Genomic DNA, 9,074 nt, shown 5'->3' with positions numbered 1-9,074 from the left:
GGACACTGGTTCGCAAGTCACTCTGTTCAGTTATTCTCTGTTTCAGGAGAAGTTTGGAGAAAGATTGGTCCGAGGAGACATCCCCTGGCTCACTCTGAAGGCTGCAAATGGGCTTCACATCCCATACATTGGATATGCGCTTTTGGACTTTGAGATCAATGGGGTGAAGGTAATGGGGAAGGGTGTGGTGGTGGTTGAAGATTCCTGCCTGCAACAGGAATGTGCATTATTGGGGATGAATGTGATTGGGGACTGTTGTAAAACTATCTTCCAGGATGGCCACCAAGGAGAGGCGGCTTTCAGGTCAACACTGCCACCTGCGGTCAGCACAGCCTGGGGAAAGGCTTTTGCTGTTTGTCGACGAGTGGGCCGGGTTGGATCCCCCACCGAACTGCAGGGGGTTGCCAAGCTGCCACGTCAGTCTGCTGTGTTGGTTCCCCCAGAGACAGAAATGATTATCTGGACCCAGGTGCCCCAAGCAGTTGGCACCCCAGACTGCTGTGTTATGGTGGAAAATCTCCAGAATGATGACCAGGAGTGGCGGGTGGTGAGGACACTAAGCTGGGTAAGGAGTGGAAGAGTGCCGATAAGAGTGTGTAACCCCATCCCTTCTCCATAGAGATCCCCCAGCGTCGTGCCCTGGCTACAGTGTCCCAGGTGGATCCTCAGGCTGTGAAGACCGAGGAGGAGTTGGTGTTGACCCACACAGGGCCATCTGCGGTGGAGGTAGAGGTGAGGAGTATAAGCAGCACTCCAGTCCCGAATGTTACTGTACCTCCAGATCATCCGGCCCTGGCATTGCAAGGAGAGGACCTCAACCATAACGAGCAGCAGCGGTTAAGTGATCTACTTCAGAGGTGGACCAAGGTTTTTGCAGCCAATGAAGATGATTTTGGCCACACAAGTGCAGTCTTGCATCAGATCCCTACCGGTGATGCACCTCCAATCCGACAGAGACACAGGCCAGTTCCACCAACACTCTATGCTGAGTTACGAGCCCTACTGGAAGGTATGTTGGAAAATGGGGTTGTAAAGGAAAGTTCCAGCCCCTGGGCAGCACCTGTAGTGTTGGTAAGGAAAAAGGATGGATCGTGGCGTTTTTGTGTAGATTACCGGAAACTTAATGCCATAACTTACAAAGATGCTTTTCCTTTGCCCAGAGTTGAAGAGTCGCTCACCCACCTCAAGGAGTCAGCTTGGTACTCCACACTGGATCTGGCTAGCAGGTACTGGCAGGTTGCGGTGGACCCCCGAGACCAGGAGAAGACCGCCTTCACAACACCAGTGGGCCTCTTTCAGTTTGAGCGGATGCCGTTTGGTCTCTGCAATGCTCCAGCCACATTCCAGCGGCTCATGCAACGCTGTTTGGGAGGGCAAGTAAATTACTTTCTATTGATATACCTGGATGATATCATTGTGTATTCTCCCTGCTTTGATAGTCATCTCAGGCACCTGGAACAAGTGTTTGAGAGACTACACCAGCACGGCCTAAAACTCCAGCCCCACAAATGTCACCTGTTCAAGAAGGAAGTGAAGTACTTGGGACATGTGGTCAGCAAGAAAGGGGTGGCCACGGACCCAGAAAACTGCAGCTGTGCAGGAATGGCCGGTCCCCAAGACAGTCACTCAAGTCCGTTCTTTCTTGGGCTTTGCAGGCTACTACCGCCGATTCATCCCTGCCTTTTCCCGGCTGGCAGCTCCCCTGAATGTTCTGCTTCGGGGTACGGCAGGGGTTAAATCAACAACAGTTAAGTGGTCTCAAGAGTGTCAGGGTGCATTTGAGGAACTTAAGCGAGCTCTATTACAGGCGCCTGTGTTGGCGTATGCAGATTTCAAATTACCCTTCCTGTTGTATACAGATGCCAGTTTGGATGGGCTGGGTGCAGTATTGTCACAGGTTCAGCAGGGGAGGGAACGAGTTATTGCCTATGCCAGCCGTAGTCTAAGCCCTGGTGAAAAGAATGACCAGAACTATAGTTCTTTTAAGTTAGAGTTTCTGGCGCTATTTTGGGTAATCACAGAGAAGTTCAAACACTACTTGTGGGGCACAGAATTCACAGTGTTTACAGACAACAATCCCCTGGTACACCTGGGGACAGCCAAACTGGGGGCCGTGGAACAGAGGTGGGCAGCCCAGCTGGCAAACTTCACCTTTTCAGTCAAGTATCGACCCGGTGTGGAAAACCGGAATGCAGATGCCTTGTCCCGGCTCCCAGGGGAAGTAGATATCAAAGCAGTCTACAACGTGCCCGGAGCTCAGGGAGGTCTAGGAGTGAAGGGTCCACCAGCTGGACAGGACTGTGATCCAGGGTCTTGGCTGGAGCGCCAACAGGGAGACCCGGAGTTGGACAAAGTGAGACAATTGATCAACCAAGGGTTAAATGTGTCTCAGGTGCGACGGTCTGAGTTCCCCCAAGTGCACGGGTGGTTGCAGACATGGGATCGGCTGGAACTTCGTGACGGAATCTTGGGGCGCTGCATTCAGGAACCCGACACGGGCCAGCAGGCTTTCCAGTTGATTGTCCCAACCCAACATGCCCGGGAGCTGTGGGAAGATGACCACAAAGCGGCTGGACATGCCAACAGTGAAAAGGTCTTGAGTATCTTGCAGCGCAGATTCTACTGGCTGGGGATGGCTAAGGACATAAAGTCCTGGACAGTAGTATGCCCACAATGTGTGACAGGGAAGGCTGGTCCTAAGGTGAGGGCCCCTCTTCAGCCCATTGTATCCAGTTACCCATGGGAGCCAGCCGCTGATCGACGGGTCGGTTGAAGGCAGAATTGCGACGCTCCCAAGTTCCTGTCTATTGCCACGCTCCCAAGTTCCTGTCTATTGCCACGCACTCAAGTTCCTGTGTATTGCAACGCTCTCAAGTTCCTGATCATTGCAACGCCCTCAAGTTCCTGTCTTTCGCACCGCGCGCTGCTCCTATCAGGGCCAGTGCGCATCTGAGTTGGACGCGCTCCGAACTATTGGGAGACGCACGCCAAGTCTCCAACTGCTTTCTTCCGACCAGAAACACGCTGCGCTTAAGGAAGGGTGAGAAGAAATAACTTTTAACTCCTCTCGGTCTGAGGTGTTCTTGACCGAGAGCGGACCCATAACTATTTTAATTCGGGCCATGTCTTGCTAGGCTGTCACTGCATGGTTAAATGAACAAGGAGAGTATGGGGTGCAAATAGTGCCACTTGCAGTCATTTGCCCACCAGTGCCAGTGACTGTTCCATTTGACTCCTTAGCAGCCAGTGAGTGGGAGAGCATGTTCATTGTGTGATGTGTGTAGTGCTTTCTTTAAATAGACGTGTCATGTGTGTAGTGATTCCCTAATAGAAGTGTCATGTGTGTAGTGATTCTCTAATAGAAGTGCCATGTGTTTGCGTTATTTGCATGCTTTGTGACATTTTACTTTTAGTTGTACCATTCATGGTCCCTCCGGCCAGCAGGGGGTGGGTAGAGCAGTAGCAGCCTGAATTGACGGGGTGGTATATAGGCACTGCATCACTTGGCCTTGTGATACATTTCCATGTGAGAAGCTTGGCTGATATGGTCCCTTACTATTTATTTAATTGCTAATAAAGATTATTGTGTTACCCGATATCTGCCTGCTCCTCGTGTGTGTGGGTCAATTGGGGGATTAAAAGAACTGGGTGCCAGCAAGTGGGCCATTACATAGAGGGCTCACTCGCGACATGTGCACTTTAATAAAGGAAACTCAGACATGTAGGACACTCTTAAAATAATCTTTACTGAATGAATTAATCTAGAGCGAGTGAATGAATTGTAATGCTTTTTTGTAAAAATATGAGCTTCTCAAAATAGTTCAACAATTTAGCATTGCATCTCTCCACTAAAACGTATTGGATTTATGGACAGTTACATTGCCTACAATACCCATAATCCATCTAGACTGAAAAGTTATGCTTCTTTCAAATGTTGTAAACTTATTGTTTGTTGTGGTATGGGAAGCCTTGTACACGATATGCTCAGCGCTCAAATTGTGATGCCATCTAGAAACTATTGGGGCAGTTTAGCAAACTAGTGAGCAGGTAACATAATCCATGAAATGTAGAGCTATAAAGGAAAATATGAGGCAAATTGAAATATTAACTATATTTTATAAAATGTTGATACATTTTACGTTACTATATTTTAACTTAACATCGACCAACAAATCCATTTGTCCTAAGTCTTCGCAATTTCTGAAAATGTTAGCAAACATTTCAGAAGTCGTGGACTTGGTGTCACGATTCTCAGGTTATGTCACGTTTGTAGTTTTGTCTGTGTTGGTGTTTTTCTTGTCTTTGGGTTTCCTGTCTTATTGTGTTAAGTGTTCACCCCCGTTTCCTGCCTGTCTGCTTTCTGTCTGTTTCCCTCCCTGATTACCCGATTGTGTTCACCTGTTGTCCTTGTGTTTCTCCTCCCCTGCCCAGCTGTGTCTTGTTCTGTGATTACCCTTCTGTGTATTTAGTCTAGTCTTCCCCTGTGTGCCATGTCGGTTCATTGTTTCCCCTCCATGTTATTCCACGGTCTGTGTTCCTTGTGCTGCTTTGGATATTTTGGATTCTACCTTGTTTTTGCCACAGCTTTATTATTTAATAAAGCTCGCTTTTCGTTATTCTGCATTTGAGTCCTACCTGCTTCACCTTTTCGTAACAGAATGAACCGACCAAATTTGGACTCAGCAGATTTCAATGTTTTGGCCCCACAGGCGGAATGTCTAGAACGCCTCATCTAGACGGGGTAAAGAGGCTGCTTTGAAGGAGGCACGCCGGGAGGTTGCTCGCAAGCCCTGGCTCAGGAGCTTGTTGCCGGAGTGGCTACAAACCTTTTCAAGTAGCCCTGAATAATTGGCACAAGCTTCTAACCCTTTCCTGTGATCCAACTACTGTCCTGTTGAAGGTCCACAGAGTCTCCAAAAAGCCTCTAGGAGACGCAGGGCCAGGATTCCAGCCGTGCTCCAACAGCCATGATCCCGGCTTCAGTTCCGGTTTCCACAGCCATGGATCCATGCACCAGTACCGGCCCGCAGAGCTATGTTTCCTTGCTCGATTACCTGACCCACACAGCCTTGGTCCAGGCCTCTGTTCCGGTTCCAGCGGCTCCAGTTCCAACCTCAGACCTTTTCTCAGGAACCCGTCTGGCGTTTGGAGGTCCACGGAGCCTCCAAAAGGTCTCTGGAAGATGCAAGGCCAGGATTCCAGCCCGTACTCCAGCGGCTCCGGCTCCAGTGCCGGTCCCAGCAGCCATGGTTCCGGCCCCAGCAGCCATGGTTCCGGCCCCAGCAGCCATGGTTCAGGCCCCAGTCCTGGTCCCAGCTGCCATAGTCCCTTCTCTAGTCCCTCCTCAATTCCTTTCTCAAGTCCCTCCTCTAGTCCTTTCTCAAGTCCCTCCTCTAGTCACTTCCCTAGTCCCTTCTCCAGTCCCCCTTTTAGTCACCTCTCTAGTCCCTCCTATAGTCCCCTCTGGAGTCCCCTCTCCAGTTCCCTCCTTTAGTCCCTCCTCTAGTCCCCTCTCTAGTTCGCCTCTCGAGTCCCCTCTCAAGTTCCCTTCTCTAGTCCCTCCTCTAGTCTCTCCTCTAGTCCCCTCTGGAGTCCCCTCTCCAGTTCCCTCCTCAAGTCCCCTCTCTAGTTCCCCTCTCTAGTTCCCCTCTCGAGTCTCCTCTCGAGTTTCGTTCTCTAGTTCCTCCTCTGGTCCCTTCCCTAGTCCCTCCTCAGGTCACTTTCCTAGTCCCATCTAAAGTCCCTACTGAAGTGCTGTTGGAGGTCCCGCAGACTACTCTTCTGCCGGGGGTCCTTCAAACCCCAGGTCCTGTGCCGTTGGAGGTCCCGCAGACTACTCTTCTGCCGGGGGTCCTGCCAACCCCATGTCCTGTGCCGTTGGAGGTCCCGCAGACTACTCTTCTGCCCGGGGTCCTGCCAACCCCATGTCCTGTGCCGTTGGAGGTCCCGCAGACTGCTCTTCTGCCGGGGGTCCTGCTAACTCTTAGTCCTGTGCCGTTGGAGGCCCCGCCGACTACTCTCCTGCCGGGGGTCCTGCCAACCCTTTTTCCTGTCCCGTTGGGGGTCCCGCCGTCTACTCTCCTGCCGGGGGTCCTGCCAGCTCCTTGTCCTGTCTCGTTGGAGGTCCCGCCGACTACTCTCCTGCCGGGGGTCCTGCCAACCCTTTGTCCTGTGCCGTTGGAGGCCCCGCCGACTGCTCTCCTGCCGGGGGTCCTGCCGGCCCTTTGTCCTGTCCCGTTGGGGGTCCCGCCGTCTGCGCTCCTGCCGGGGGTCCTGCCAACCCTTTGTCCTGTGCTGTTGGAGGCCCCGCCGACTGCTCTCCTGCCGGGGGTCCTGCCAATCCCGTGTCCTGGTCCTCTTCCGTGGGGGATCCTGCCGAGGCCTGTCCCACCAGCTCCGACACCGGGTCATGCCCGGCCTCCGGCGCTGTCCCGTCAGCGCCTTCCTGCCCGGCCTGCGGAGCTGTCTGGTCTTCTCCCTCGAGCCCGGCCCCCTGAGTGCCGCGGTCTTCGTCCTCGGGCCCGGGCCCCTGACTCTTCCTGCCGCTGCTTTTGCCCTCATGCACGGCCCCCTGAGTTTGCCCGCTGTGGCCTTCGCCCCTTTTTGAACTTTGCCTTGCCCCCAGGCCGTCCACCCGAGACCCCCTCCTTGGTCTCTGCCTTGCCCCCGGGCCTTCCGCCCGAGACCCCGTCCTTGGTCTCTGCCTTGCTCCCGGGCCTTCCGCCCGAGACCCCCTCCTTGGTCTCTGCCTTTCCCCCGGGCCGTCCGCCCGAGACCCGTCCTCCAGACCCCCTCCACCCACCCTTTCTTGGCCCTAGTTATGTGTCCTCCCTCCGGTCCCCCTCCACCCACCCTGCTGGACCTTTTTTTGGGACGTCTGGGATCCGTCCCTTGAGGGGGGGGGGGGGTTCTGTCACGATTCTCAGGTTATGTCACGTTTGTAGTTTTGTCTGTGTTGGTGTTTTTCTTGTCTTTGGGTTTCCTGTTTTATTGTGTAAAGTGTTCACCCCCGTTTCCTGCCTGTCTGCTTTCTGTCTGTTTCCCTCCCTGATTACCCGATTGTGTTCACCTGTTGTCCTTGTGTTTCTCCTCCCCTGTCCAGCTGTGTCTTGTTCTGTGATTACCCTTCTATGTATTTAGTCTAGTCTTCCCCTGTGTTCCATGTCGGTTCATTGTTTCCCCTCCATGTTATTCCACGGTCTGTGTTCCTTGTGCTGCTTTGGATATTTTGGATTCTGCCTTGTTTTTGCCACAGCTTTATTATTTAATAAAGCTCGCTTTTCGTTATTCTGCATTTGAGTCCTACCTGCTTCACCTTTTCGTAACACTTGGAGCTTTAATAACATTTTTACTTACAAGGTTTTGAATGCAACAAAAGAGAGACGTTCATATGGACAATTCTAGCGAACCCGGTAAACATGACCCTATTTGCTGGTAGCATGAGGTTGGAGATTCATGTGTGCTAGTAGCGAATGTAGCCTTGAGCCGCTAGCTGCTGGCAGAGATGAGGTGTGGGCTACCGAGGTCAGGTAAGGTCTTCTCCTCAGAAGATTTCACACTGTCAATGCTAGGAAGCTTGATGCAGTGCAGCTTTCCTCATTTAAATTATTTCTTAGCCCATGTGCCACATCTTGATAGTACCATCCCCTTTGATGGTTCCTTAACAATTCACTTGCGCGAGATGGCAACACAGTCTCACGGCATTTTGTGTTATAGTCACAAAATTAATCTATTGATTCGTGTTCAACACGATTTCGCAATTTTTTTCGTGTCACACAGAGCGATTTTAAAAGCAATGTAAATAATTACAAATTAGAAGGAAAAACAGATAAAAAAATACAGATTTCAGTATTCTGACACAGAACGATTTTAGAAGCAATGTATTTCTATTGGTAGTATGTTTTGTGCCTGCACCAAATAATAACAAATTAGAAGGAAAAAAATGACAAATACAGATTTCAGTATTCTGAGGCTCTGAGCCCCATTTATTTTCCTCGCGGACGGCAACATCGCTGACATTATACAATTTAAAATAAAAGGATTAGGCTTAGGGTAAGAAAATGTGTTTATGAACCACACAGCTTCCGGTCTTCCAAGACCCGACAAAAAGACGTGGTGCAGGCACGAAACATACTACCAATAGAAATACATTGCTTTTAAAATCGTTCTGTGTGACAAGAAAAAAAAAAGCGAAAATCGTGTTGGTGAACACGAATCAATAGATTCAATTAATTTTGTGACTATAACACGAAATGCTGTGAGACTGGGTTGGAGATGAAGAAGATGACAGTGGGTGGTCGTGGTCTGCCTGAGCGTAAAAGATCAGGGTCCAAAGGGCTGAGATTATTATCATTCCCTTTTTATCATTCATGTAAGGTTATTGACACCCATTGTTATGTTATCTTTTGTGACTTTTTCACTGTTGTCTTTTGTTTCTTATCAGTATTCATCATCTTTTCCCCATTTTACACCAGGAAATTGATTCTGCTCAGCATATTGTTAGTCATGTAGAGACATGAGCACACATTAATTTCTGTCACAACCAATGTGGACACACCATGATTTACACGTTTATTACTTAGCTCCATGTATCCCTCTGGACAATGTCATTATACAATAGAGCTGGGATTTGCAGTTGAATAGGAACCAATGTTTGTGCAAAGCTGAACATCTTAATCTGGCCCTATGTTTAGCGTGCATTCTTGCATGTGCGAGTGTGTGTATCTGCAGCATGGAGCCATGTAGCCTACTCCCACTGGCCATCTGTACCTGCTGTTCTCTTTCACTGAACCATACAGGTAGATAGAACATGAACACTAACTCTCAGCTTGCCAACCCAACATGGTCTCCTGGCTGAGAAACACACACATGCCCACAAATGCCTTTTTGGTGTGGATTTCAGTTACATTTCATCACAACAAATGCTGTGTTCTTAATGTGTTTTTAATGACCTGAATGCATTTCAGTCTCCTCACAAACTCAGGCAGATTAAGCAGCAGGACCTTGATAACAGACAATAGGAGGCCTCATTTACATCTTATACAAGCTAAATAATCCAACAGAATCAAATGGAT

Source organism: Pseudochaenichthys georgianus, chromosome 1 (genome assembly GCF_902827115.2).
Source record: "Pseudochaenichthys georgianus chromosome 1, fPseGeo1.2, whole genome shotgun sequence".
Taxonomy (NCBI): Eukaryota; Metazoa; Chordata; class Actinopteri; order Perciformes; family Channichthyidae; genus Pseudochaenichthys; species Pseudochaenichthys georgianus.
The sequence above is the reverse complement of the archived record's forward strand: the minus strand, read 5'-3'. Positions refer to the sequence as shown.